The following is a 13,436-nucleotide window of genomic DNA, read 5'->3' as shown; positions in this document are numbered from 1 at the left end:
ATTCCCTCAAATTTATATCGATTTTCGAAAGGGTTGGTTTTTTATACAGTATAAAAAAAATCCAAACGAAAGTATATGTTGATACTGCATAGTGATGCATATTCACATTATTATTATATTATATTACATTATATTATAATGTTCATAGGTCTAAAATCATGTATAATATAATTCAGTAGGCTTATTCAGGCAATTAAATAGATCCCATAAACAAATGCACAAAGTAATCTTTTGTATTTTCAGTAAAATAACAAATAAACGTTCACTTGTGGTCTACATTCTACTTTGGTTTCGACAGCTCCACCTTGTGTCCAAAATGAGTCGTGACGCTAAAGCCATCCAGATAGAATTAACTTGTTGCGCTGTAGGCTACATCTCTCTTCCAGTACGTCATCTCTGTCGTCTATAATTTGATGCAATGAATATATCCATGCCGTCAACGTAATGCACGTGGTTAAAATGTGTATTTGCTGTAGGTCTATCTATTTTTTTGGACAAATAGGTTAAGTGGGAAGCATAGGCCTATTACTCTCCTGGGCGTTTTCCCCCAGTCTACACGTAAGTTTTAAGGAGCCCTACCATTTATAAACACGTGTCAATATTTCAGCGAAGCAACAGTATACATTTTCAAGTATCCCAACGTTTCAACTCTTCCGTTTACTTCAGGTGTAACGGAGGGTCTGTGGAGAGTTTAGGCTGCGCTAATATGGCCGACCTGTGCGGACGCGCTTGAAATACGCGATGACGTATCTAGTCTTCATATATGATGTCTGTGAGTATAACAGTAGGCCACTACTTTAGGCCCAAACAGGCGTCTCATAATAATTTGTAAGATGGCGCCCTCTAGTGACTGCATTCAGACACGTAATGTGTAATTTGAAATTATTTTACTTACAGTTTAAATAACACAAGTATTCAATTAATCAGCAGCTTTAAAGTGGTAACCTTATCCATACACCACACATCAACAACTGTCCTGGGGACCCCCTCGAAAACGAGATATCCTATCTCAAGGGGCTTTCCCCCTAAACAAATTTAAAAAAAAAATTGAAAAACAAAAATAGGTTTCCCAGCGCAGGCTATATTGCAGTTAAATAAGCTACCTGTCTAGTTTGACTAATTTGGAAATAGGCATGGCAACATTGCCAACACACTGTCGCTGCACTTATAACATTGTTGCAACTTTCAAGTTGCAACACATCTCACTGTATAACATCAGGATACACCAAAAACTCAACATAATTACTGTTAAGATATACATATATTAACTCCTTTTCATTCGACAGAGTTAGCAGATCAGAATGGTTCCGCGATGGTGTTGCAGACCTTCGCGGAGGGAGTGAATAATCATGAATTCATCCCACTCCAAACATCACGTTCTGCAGTTCTCCGGAGAGAACAACAGGTAAGGATTGACCTCACTGATGTAATTCATTCTTTGAGCTCGCAAACAGCCAGACCTTCGTACACAGTTGTTTCAATCACGGTGGGTTCGCAGTAGTTCTCTCTTACTTTCCACGGCGCGTTTTCCATTTAGATATCGACATTTAGTTTAAGTTAACTATCTATATAGCTCAAAAACATTGTTACAACGAGCAGGAGAGCGGGAAATTGTTATTTTCTTATTAAGATTGTAGTCCCAACTACGTCATATACCCCGCCCCCAATCGTGCCATTGGTCGAAATTGTATAATGTTTTTTTCGACGATTTATAGGAAACTAAGCTAATTATCCAACAAACAAACACAATGGTTTACTTATGGTACTATTTATACACGCTTGCTGCCCGCTTAATGTTGCTGAATGTGCGAGCACTTTACAGTGCACGCCCGAGTAGATTCAAAGTTCAGAGTCCCCCAGCACGTGTTCCTCAAAGCCAGATGTCAAAATAAGAGTCTTGACTTTACCAGGAATGGATGGCCTTATTATGCTTTCAGGGCATTTGAGCAAGCATTTTTTTAATGGGCGGCCTACTGCGACCAAAACATACGCACAGTAGAAAATAATAAAACTATAATAATAATAATGAATCAGTTTTACATAGCGCTTTTCTTGGTACTAAAAGCCGCCTTAAAAAGTTTAAAAAGTTTAAACTTAACACACTCAGCCTTAACTAACTAAACTAAAAAAGTTTTAAAAAGTAGGCCTACTAAGCGAGGATGAACTCTAGTCATAAAGCCATAGAGTGGGAAAACAATTTGCATTGTGAATAGCCTATATGCCTGGTGGTGAATATATGTGCAATGTTGTGTGTAATGTCTTTGTGTCTTCTTCTGTATTTATGTATGTATGTATGCATGCTACTTGACACCCTGTTAAAACAGCAACAACAACTCTTACTCCAGCCTCTTGTAGACAGACTTGTAGATAGCAGCGCGCTATGCCCCCCACATTTGGGCTTGCATGCCCACGGGCAGAGGCGCATCTTGCCACCAGGCCACCAAGCCCCTAGATCAGGGGTGGGCAATTATTTTGGCCCAAGGGCCGCATTGGGTTTATAATATTGGCCGAAGGGCCAGGTGTCTGCGGACAACTGGCCCATATCAATAATAAGAAAAAGCGTATGCTAACATTAATTGTATTTCTAATTGTACATTGTACAGACATAACTGCAATTAAATGTATTAAGATATAGCCTATGTAATTGGCTGATCTTAAATTGGCAAAACACATGTTTTTATCCATTTTAACATTGTTGAATATGACCGTATGAATTTGGATTTAAAAGTTGTCTTTCTTGTAAAGGCTCTGGGGGCCGCATGAAATGGCTCAGGGGGCCGCATATGGCCCCCGGGCCTGAGTTTGCCCATGTCTGCCCTAGATAGTGAATGACAGCCCACACTTTACCACAGTAGTGGCGATTTTGGTTCAAATGTCCATTCTTTTGCATTTTCGCTTGGGGCCCCACCTGACCCTAGAATCGCCTCTGCCCAGGGGGACCCCGGTTCGAGTCCGGCCGGGGTCATTTCCCGATCCCACCCCGTCTCTCTGTCCCACTTGGTTCCTGTCACCATCTCAGACTGTCCTGTCAAATAAAGACATAAAAGGCCCTAAAAATATATATATAAAATGTTGTTAAGAAGATCTGTCTGGAAGAAATGTAGATAGCTCGATAGCACACAATATAATTATTCAATATGGCTATTCACAAGGTGTTTCACGGTCCCAGCATTAGTTGAGCCACTGCCCTTTTAGTCTTCCAAGGAAAAAAAAATCTGTGGTTGAGCACTGCTTGCATTTTATTCTTTAATTTACTGTGATACAACTTCCTCATTCTGTGGTCTCGGTAAAAAAAGAAGAAAAAAGAAAGATTGTCTAGGATACAGGGCATGTATCAGCAGGATAAAGAGGCTTTCCATACAATTTTGTCTGGTTGAGTGACCTTTCCTTGTCCCAATTAGAAAGACTTTGCTGCGATTTGTATGGACAGGCAGGACAGTTGCCCCGCTTGACTTTAAACCTAGGCCTCCAGGGTACCAAACATGTGCTCTGACCTGACCATTAGACTTAAGAGCCACGCTCATTGGTGTGACAGTGAGAGCAAAGCCACAACCCTTGTGATGGTCACACCGCCACATGCAGATTCATGACAGAACAAGTGAATGCTTAGATATATCAATGAGACAAGGATGCATATCTTTTCATCCAAAGGTCAAAATCACTGGAAAATATCCCAACCCCCTACATTAGATGCTTTGAAGCAACATTGTACCAGGCTGACTTGATTCTGTAACCCAGGGGTCGGGAACCTCTTTCATTCGAGGGGCCACTACAAATTCATCCAAGGGCCGTAAAAGTCCTCCGAGGGCCGTACACAAACCAGGAATTTCCCATGCACTTTGGGCCTATAATACCACCTTTAAAACAGACCCCACCTTCTCTAGGTTCCCTGAATATAGCTCAATTGTATTGCAAATGTAAGTTCTAAGATTCCTTTACAAAATATTTCAAATTTCATGTGGAGCTGCATAACATTAGGAAATGGATCGCACTCAGTTTTTTTTTCTTTCTTGTTCTTTTCTTTTTATTTAAACATTGCAGGGACTGCATAACTTCAAAATTATATCGGGGGCCGAATAAAAGGGCCTCAAGGACCGTAAACGGCCTTCAAGACATGGGTCCCCACCTCTTCCGTAGCCTATAGTTTACCAGTCCATCAAACTGATGGATTGACAGCACAGCATGTAGGCCTACCGGTTGGCAACCACTGTGGAAAATACTCCCTATCCCTAAGGCATCACAGGCTTACTATGGGCTGGTACATTGTGGCTGTGTTGAGCACTGCAGGAGCAAAATAAATACTTTGCACATGCTCATCCACAACAAAATTAAATAGTAAGTACACACACACATACATTATAGTAAAACTGAGGTGAGGCATACAGATTCCATTGTATTAGAAAGATCATAATGTAGCCTATTCGGATATGTATGCTGAACCTGCAGAGGAACCTTGGACAGAGCTCCTTGTGATCACAGCTAAAGAGTTTTTGTGACATCGAGGTCAAGATGGGCTCTGCCACTCTGGCCTCAAACAAAGTCAGCAAAAAGCATCATGAGTGATAACCGGCGGCTGTCATTCCCCAACCACAGCGCATCAGTGACCTGGGCCTGCCGATGTCTGCTGTTCAACATAAAGAAAATCTGACCCTACCTGACCCAACATGCAGCATGACTGGTTCAGACCATGGGCAGGGGCGTCAGCTGACCTAATGCTATACAGGGGCACAGTAGGGCACCGAGAGATAATGTGAGCGTGCAAAGCGTGCAAGCAAAACAATTTTTGCAGTTATTTATTTTAAAAAGCTTGTAAATTAATTATATTTTTGCAAGTAGGCCAGTGCGTGTGCACTATTTTGTGCGCATTCTGTAGATTACTCTGTATGCTTAACTTGAGCTAAATTCCAAGGTAGCAAGGTTGGGTTTTTTTGTGAAACTCATACCAGGGCACAGCAAATCAATACCCAGGCACGTGCCCATGTAAAATAGGTCTAGCGGGCCCTGCCGTAGCCAACCGCTAGCAGGGCCCTCGTCTATCATATAGCTGACCCGGGCTCGATTCCCGGGTCCTTTGCAGGCCCTTCCCCGTCTCTCTCCCCACTCACTTAATGTCACCACCATCACTGTCCTATCATAAATAAAGTCAAAAAGACAAAAAAAAATCTTTAAAAAAACCCCAGTCCATGGTCATCTCCTGCCTGAACTACTGTAACTTCTTCCGAGCAAATCTACCTGCTTGTACAATAAAGCCACTACAGATGGTCCAGAAAGCAGTAACACGGTAGGTAGTCACTCAACCCAAAAAGGCCCAAAAAAAGCCAAAGGCCTTGACCCTTGCCTGCAAAAATCATCTGAGGAACAGCCCCAGATTATCTGAAGGAGATACTTAGGCCGTACGTTCCTGTCAGACGTCCACGCTCCTCCAACACAAACCATCTGGTCGTGCTGTCTGCTCGCTCGTTTCTCAAACCTCTTCAGACCAAGGACCCATTTGTTTTTCATGGACCACCTGTCAACTGATAGTAAAAGCTTTAAGTGTTACAAATATAGATACAGATCGCTTATTTTTCATATAAAATTACTGGCCTGCCTTATTATAGTGAAAGAAGAGCGTCGGCTATGTGCAGCCTTCTAATAATGTCATAAATATAGCCTATGCTGGCTTTTCTTGAAAGCACTGACTACATTTAATAGGAGTCCTTGTACCACCTGAGCTCTCTCATGGACCACCAGTGGTCCACGGACCACACATTGAGAAACGCTGCTCAAAGTGATCCAGGTCAAGACTGTTCTCTGTCACGGTCCCGTGGACCAAACCCCCAGAGGCAGCAAGACTAGGCACATCTCTTTCAACTTCAACAAGTAAATAAAGACCCTTCTCTTTCATGACTATTTATTGCCCTAATGCCTAAGCTCGGCCCAGTCCAGGGATAGAGTCTATGGCATGGTGAGTGTGTGTGTGTGTGTGTGTGTGTGTGTGTGTGTGTGTGTGTGTGTGTGTGTGTGTGTGTGTGTGTGTGTGTGTGTGTGTGTGTGTGTGTGTGTGTGTGTGTACTGTACTTAAAGTGTTTATGAAACGAAAACAAAGTAAAGGAATTTGACCATTTCCGGGACAGATTCTGAAAGTTCTAAGCCTTGTGAATAAAATGGGATATTGTCTGGGTGATATTTTGTCCTAAAAGTCATGTTAAAACGTTCCCAAAAAGTGTTATGTTCGTTTTTTTGGTGACATGCAAATGATATGCGTGACATAAAAGGGGGGAGTTCACCTCATTCCACCTTGTTCAGATCAATGAAGCGGCTAGTAGGCTACCAAACCAAAGCGCAGTGTCAAGCAGTGTGTTGCTGGAGGGCCGAACGGTGCCAGCTGCAAAAATGGCTACTTGACAGAAGGAATATCTTTGCACAAGTTCCCTTCTGTGAAGAATGATGGAACTGTGGCCAACTGTGGAGAAGGCTAAAACAAGGGCTCTGTGGATCCAATTCGTACGCAGGCACCGGTATGGCAGCTTTTGTGATATACACCGGATTCTCATCCGCCCTGTAGGCTATCTGCTTGTAGGATAGACTGAGTAAAGTTAAGTATAGGGTACAGTTGGGCTAAATCAAATATGCCTGTGTAACAACAAGACTCTGATCTAATTCCAAAGTGTAGGCATAACATAAATGACAGCCCCAAAACATTTGCTGACCATATCGAAGATTGTGTAATCTCTGTTTATGTTGACATTCGCTTCCTGCCATACATTTGTCCCACATCGCTTGCCATAGCCTCGTACAAGCAGATGTACATGTGGATGAGAATTCCGGTGCATATCACAAAAGCTGCCACACCAGCGTGGTTTTGAAGCAAGCTCATGGTCACTGTTGTGCTCGGCACATTTCCACCCCTCGTGCTTCACCACAAATGTGGAGATCGCGGGCATGGTTGGACTGAAGAGAATGCTATTGTTCCAACAATTGACATCGCCGGCGTGCAGACTGAAACTGCCCCTGTAACTGCTCGTGCACTGCTTTGCTTTAGGTTACGTTTTACCTTGTCCATCTGCTTTGTATGTTGTTTTCAGGAAAGGGTAATGCACATTACATGCCAAACCGATGCAAATGCTCTCGGGATATGCACTTTTTGTTGATTGCCATTCAACTGGTCAATAAATTGGTTTTGGGATATCCGCGCTTCAGCCTCCGTGGTGCTCTCGGTCGAGGACAGCCAACTCACAGACTGGGCTACTGCTTAGCGAATAAACAGAGATGCATATAGCGTAGGCCTACTTTTTTTCTCTCTTCTTCTTTTTTAGGATTTCGGGGCTGCTCCAACAGCCTATTACCTCCGTTTTTTCTCTAGTTGATAATATTTTTGCATGTACATGCATTTCAATCACACTATATCGCGCAATTGAATCAAAATGACCCCCACACTGGGCAAAATAGGCTTGTATCCGGAGATATTTTGACTGGATATGTTTTATGACACGCGGCATATTCGGACCAGATTTCGACCATTTCCCGACTTTTCAAGAATCCGTGAAAATCTTGGCATATTTTGACTCCGGAATTGTGTTTGGTGAATACGGAGATATTTTGACTGGATACCGGTATTTTGAATGACGTGTGCTGCCAATCGCATTGAATAGAATGTTGGCCCTCCCTCTGCCGTTATGATTATGAAGCTCTGCGCGGCAGCCCGCCGCTTCCTATCTGGATTTCTGTTGTACGTTAGTTGGCAGCATCTTTATCACAGACTTTCCAGAAATCTGTCGCAGACTTGTTAAGCCATCAAAAAACCTTATTTAGTTCTAGCTCTAGGCTATGGGACTATGAGAGGACTCCGAGACGGTGTCCAAGTGAGATGGCTGGCGAGGTTGTTCGAGGTCATTTCATGATGAGGATGGACCAGACTTTAAGACATTCTGAGGTAAGTTGAAGTAACAGATTAGATGAACATACGGTGTATTGTCGTAAAGTAGCTCTAGATCAAAATTAAAGCATGCCTGAACATTGTAATGTTTAACTTTCCTAATGTTTTCTGACTGACCGTATAGCTAACTTGCTAACTAACCAGCGCCTTGTACTGTCCACTAAACAAGGACGGTTATCTTAGCATGTTAGCTAGCCTAGCTTTTTCGGTCTGGTAGGCAGATGTTAACGTTAGCTAGTTAGCTAGCCTGCCACCACCTAAAAATACTAAACCTTTGGGCAAGTGATACGGTGTCACGAATGAATGTATGCATAGACGTTTTACTGACATTGGATATATGACGTCGGATATCTGCAGGGGCTAGATTTTGAAATTACGACAACATTTGGTAACCTGCTACATTTTAACTAGCTAGGAGGAGACTAATATTTGGTTACAGATTTGTTTGACATAAAGCTTATTTTCCGTGATATCTAAAAGTTAATGACATCATGGACACTTGTGTCTGAATTGTATAGTCTTGAAAGTGTGGCTGTATTGTTCTAATATATGATTTGTCCCCCTTGACCAAGCGAAAAACACTATAAATTGCCTTTCTGTAAGATAAGAGATGGTCACAGCATGTGTCGTTATGAATGGGACAGAGGTAAAGAAGCCCCCTCCGATGTTATTTGACAGAACAGGAGTATGCCCTGTCGTTGCCCTTGCTCCAATGCACACATAGAGCTAGAGACTTCTGTGCCAGAAAGAAGAGAACGAGAAATTGTGAATTTAAGAATGTGTTTTGTTATAGGGTAATTGATGACATCGTATGGATGACATGATGCCCATCTAGGTGTGTGTGTGTGTGTGTGTGTGTGTGTGTAGATGTGTGTGTGTGTGTGTGTGAGAGAGAGAGAGAGAGAGAGAGAGAGAGAGAGAGAGAGAGAGAGAGAGCGAGAGAGAGAGAGAGAGAGAGAGAGAGAGAGAGAGAGAGAGAGAGAGAGAGAGAGAGAGAGAGAGAGAATGTGTAAGACTGATGATGTGTATAAGGCCTCTGCATGTTTTGGTTTTGTATTTGTGTATTTATGTAAGCTGATAAACACCTTAATTTTGTTTGGAATTAGGCCTAACATGATAAAAAGTACTTCACTCTATTCTACATCCGCAGCTCCATGAATGTCATGAGACACTCCAGGAGACGGTGGTTGCAATGCATTATCAACACCCCGCAACCCCAACCCTCCAATGGAACCCAGAACCCTCCGGAGTTCCTCAGGACCTGTCGGTAATATATTTGACTGCATGTTTTAAGGGAAAGAAAATGATCTAGACTTTACATGTGCAATTTCCATTTTAACCATCTCAAATAACCCTGAGGTTCTCATCGTCAAACTAGAGAAAACATCAGTAAGGTTCAGGCTGTCTTTTACAGATAAGGTACTTTATTCACTGTATTACTAAGCACTTTATTCATCCTGTGGGAAATTCAAGAAACAATTGTCCACTGTTTGTAACAGTATTTTTTAGCCAATTTGGATTGGAGCCAATTTTGGTCCCCTAGGGGAAATTCTTTCTCTGCATTTATCCCATTTCGGCTAGTGAATCACATTGAAATTTCTTAGCATAACAATATGTGATTGTGTTATCATTTTTTTTTTTCATCAGGCATGAGTGAGGCGAACACATCGTGCGTTGGAGGAAGAGTTGCAGTGACGACTTGGACCACAGGCCAGGTAAACAGGTTTACTCTGAGCATGTCAGCCCATACTTCTGTGATCAAAGTGCTATTAATAGAGAAAGATGTAATGCAACCAGAGGAACATATATATGTTGATGAGTACACTCCTGTTGAAAAAGTAATATTTTGAACAATATTTCAATAAACACACAAGTTATTTCCAAAATGACCATCGAGTAAGTGTAATGCAACATCTTTTCAGCTTACTGCAGAAAAGTAAGGTCAATAGTATAACTTGAATGACATATTTGTCCATTGTTCTGAAATTATGCTGGTGCAAAGGTGAGTACACCCCTATGTTAAACTGTCTATGGAGGGGCCGTGTTGGCCCGAATCTTCACGAATTTGAAAGATTAAAAGGGAGGTCATCGCTGTGCATTTCATCCTTGCCTTACATTGAACTTTTACATTTCGAGTCTGGACCTAGCTAAACAAGATGTATATGAGATTTGAATGAAATCCTATGGAGAGTATCATGATCTGATGATGTTCAGTAGTCACAGTACATGTTAACAAGCATGTTTCTAGTGGTGAAATTCAGCTTCCTACTGCGGACAGCATCGGTACAGGTCCGAAACATTTCGGTCCTACTACCATGCTTGACTTTCAGCATGAGGCACTTTTCTTTCTACAAATCACTTTTTACCACCACACATGCTTGACACCATCTACTGATGCAAAATTGTTTATCATGGTCTCATCAGAGTCAAACAGACTAAGGATATGGGATATGGAACCATGTACTGTGATCTAATGACACCATGATAAACAAATTAGCTTTAGATCAGTGGTTCTCAACCTTTTTTGAGCAAACGCCCCCTTGGACTCATCACAAGCCTCCAAACACCCCCCTGACCCTATCATAAGCCTGGCCACGCCCCCTCACCTCCCCCTCCCTAGTATCAGCTGTATCCTTCTCAACAAAGAAAAGTGCCCATGCTTAAAGTCAAGCATGGTAGTGAGTTGCACGGCTTGGGGCTGTGTGGATGCCATCAACAGGAGGAAGCTGAATTTCACCAAAAGAAACATGCTTGTCGACATGTACTGTGACTACTGAAGCAGATCATGATACATACTCTCCACATGATTTCATTCAAATCTCACACACATCTATTTTGGCCTGGTGGGGACTCATAATGTAAAAGTTCAATGTAAGGCAAGGATGAAACACACACAACGATGACCTCCCTTTAAATCCATTTCAATTTCAAGACGTTTTGGGCCAGCACGCCCCTTCTCAGACAGTTTAACATAGCATAATTGCACAAAATATGTCATTCAAGTTATACTACTGACCTTACTTTTCTGCCATAAGATGAAAACATTTTTGTATTACACTTACTCTATAATCTCTTTGGAAACAACTTATGTGTTTTAAAAAATATATATATTATTCACAATGTTACTTTTCAACAGGGGTGTAGTCATTATTGCCGTGCACTGTATATTTGGATCACCATTACACGTTTAGTCATAAAGTAATGAAAACTTGTGTACAGCATTGTATGTTTTCTGTTCAGCTGTAGATTACCTAATAGTGACGAGGTCACCAATGCCATCATCCAGGCTAGTAAGGATTCTGGGTAGAGCTGGGGACCAGAGAGTTTACTCATAACTCATTTATGTGATTATGATGTATAAAAAAGACTAACTCAGTTTCTTTCTGTCTCGCAGAAGCCTGAAATAGATTCTTTGAGAATCTTAAAAGTCAAACAACTGGGCCTTGCGGGGAAGACTGATGACGTGAGAAAAAAAGGAAAAATTTGATGGGCAGACGTGAGCGGGTAGGTAAAACCACAACTACCAACCCCATCATACAACTGCCATCACTTTCTTTTGTCACTACTTCACTTCAGGGGGCAATTAGCCAATATCCCCTTTCTTTCTTCCGAGTACTATTGTTAGTTTTTAGAATGACCGCATTTGGTACAAGGTATTTGCAAATGGGCAGCCAACACTAAAGGTCTGTTTTGACTCCTCCGTCAGGCCCTACCATGGAGCATATGGCAGGGCACTCGTTTGCAATGCGACCGACCCGGGTTCAATTCCTGGCCTGGGTCCTTTGCCAGCCCTTCCCCATCTCTCTCTCCCAACTTGCTTCCTGTCATCATCTGCACTGTACTGTCATTATGAAGACAATAATATCTTTTTTTTAAAAAGACTCCTCCATCAGTTGGGGGACACATACTGTCAGTGGGGGGGCAGTGGCAGATCGCGAACAATTCAAACTGGGAGAACTATACGTTGATCGCGGCAAGGGGTCTATTCAGCGCTAAAAGGGAGGGCGTGGTGGCTGTTTGGGTACTTGATCTGCCGTTACCCTGCTGACAGTACGTGTCCTCCAACTAAAGGACGAGTCTAAACCAGGCTTAAGAGATGCAAGCATAAGGAAACGTGGGGGGGACCATAGTTTTAAAACACGTGGTTTGGGGGAACCATGGTTTATGGCAAATAGTGTATCAAAGTTAAATAGTAGAACCATGGTTAATTTTTGTAAGGGATATTACTATGACAGCTACTGTACTCCTGTGGATAAACCACAATTGAACTATGCTTGGTTGATCTGCTGGATAATCTTGTGAAAATCCTGCTGTATTATCTCATGTGACCAGTTCTTTGGCATGTTCATGGTAAACAAGCATGAGTGTGGGTTTTGAACTGTACACTATTTTTTAAATGTTTAACACATTGTTTAAAACTGCCCTATTTTTTTGTTGCTTTTCAAGCAGTGGTGCTGGTGGCGCAGGATGTCCTGGAGGAGGACGACCTCGACTACCTCAAAGGAGCTGATTCTAGCCTTGTGCCTGATGGGGAAACAAGTGCACATTTGTTGTGCTCTGTCTGAGATGGAGAAGTGTGCGCCTTGCTGGAGTACTTCAATTGATGCCAGCAAGCCCAGCCAGCGAGTGACCGATAGTGGCCGGTTCTCCCTTCGTGACCCCCCCCCCCCTTCTGCGGCCGACAAAGCTTGAAATATGATTAAATGTAAATGTAAAATAAGCAATTAAAGAAAGAACATTCAACAAAATAATTGTCTGTTATAATATGATTTTAGCTGGGATTTAGCAGTAATTTAAAGTTGGCCTAATTGTTGTTTTGCAGTAGATTTGTGTCTATTATATTATGTTGAAAGAAGTATACTGCCTTACAAAGGCAAAGTGCAGTAACCAATTACCGTAGGTTCATTCTGAAAATGTGTTCATTCTGAAAATGATTTTCATAAAGACCTCCTTTATCTTGTGACGAAGAGGTATGGTCAAAATGTGCCCTGTTTTACAAATATTGCTATGTCAAATTTGCAGTAACTACAATATCCAACCTACCAAGTCTTTGAAGGCATTTTTTCCCCTCAGTTTCATTGTTGGCACTGCTGTTTACCTTTTGTAGGGCAGTTTAACCTAACGTCAGCATAAGTAATTTCGGCAACTTTGGCAACATCACAGATGTGGCAACATGCCCGTCACATGTTAGCCTGGGAAATCCTCAGCTTCCACAATCGTTTCGATCTGAAAGACAATCTCACTCGTGATTAGGATGGTAACCAGGCAAGACTAAGTTGTAATAGGCCTAAGTAATAGAATAGAAAGCTTTTTTTTGTCATTATACAAAGTATTCTGAGATTTGAGCTTCCCTGCAAGGTGCACAGTCGTTTATAGATGAACATTGTCCAGTAAGTGTGAGTTCATTGTTGTAACAACTTTGGGGAAGAAGCTAAAAACACCTAGCGTGATAAAGGCATGTACATAAATGCCTGTGAAATCAATTTATTGCCTGGTCGTGGGAGGTATGGGTCGTCCC

At 42.0% G+C, this 13,436-nt stretch overlaps 1 long non-coding RNA gene and 1 other non-coding gene across 3 annotated transcripts; one reads left to right on the top strand and one right to left on the bottom strand.

Moving 5' to 3' along the window:
- Nucleotides 1–1,295: 1,295 nt before the first annotated feature.
- On the bottom strand, nucleotides 1,296–1,428 carry LOC134454859 (U8 small nucleolar RNA). The gene has a single exon (XR_010035925.1). It is a non-coding gene; the product is annotated as a U8 small nucleolar RNA (small nucleolar RNA).
- A 6,292-nt stretch (nucleotides 1,429–7,720) lies between these two features.
- On the top strand, nucleotides 7,721–12,832 carry LOC134453633 (uncharacterized). Of its 2 annotated transcripts, none has more exons than XR_010035685.1 (5): nucleotides 7,721–7,915; nucleotides 9,069–9,185; nucleotides 9,566–9,633; nucleotides 11,313–11,422; nucleotides 12,365–12,832. It is a non-coding gene; the product is annotated as an uncharacterized LOC134453633 (long non-coding RNA). The 2 variants fall into 2 exon arrangements; XR_010035684.1 differs by having other exon boundaries at nucleotides 12,368–12,828.
- The last annotated feature ends 604 nt before the right edge of the window (nucleotides 12,833–13,436 follow it).

This window comes from Engraulis encrasicolus, chromosome 8 (genome assembly GCF_034702125.1).
Source record: "Engraulis encrasicolus isolate BLACKSEA-1 chromosome 8, IST_EnEncr_1.0, whole genome shotgun sequence".
Classification (NCBI taxonomy): domain Eukaryota; kingdom Metazoa; phylum Chordata; class Actinopteri; order Clupeiformes; family Engraulidae; genus Engraulis; species Engraulis encrasicolus.
Note: the sequence above shows the minus strand (reverse complement) of the source record. Positions and strands in the feature narration are given on the sequence as shown.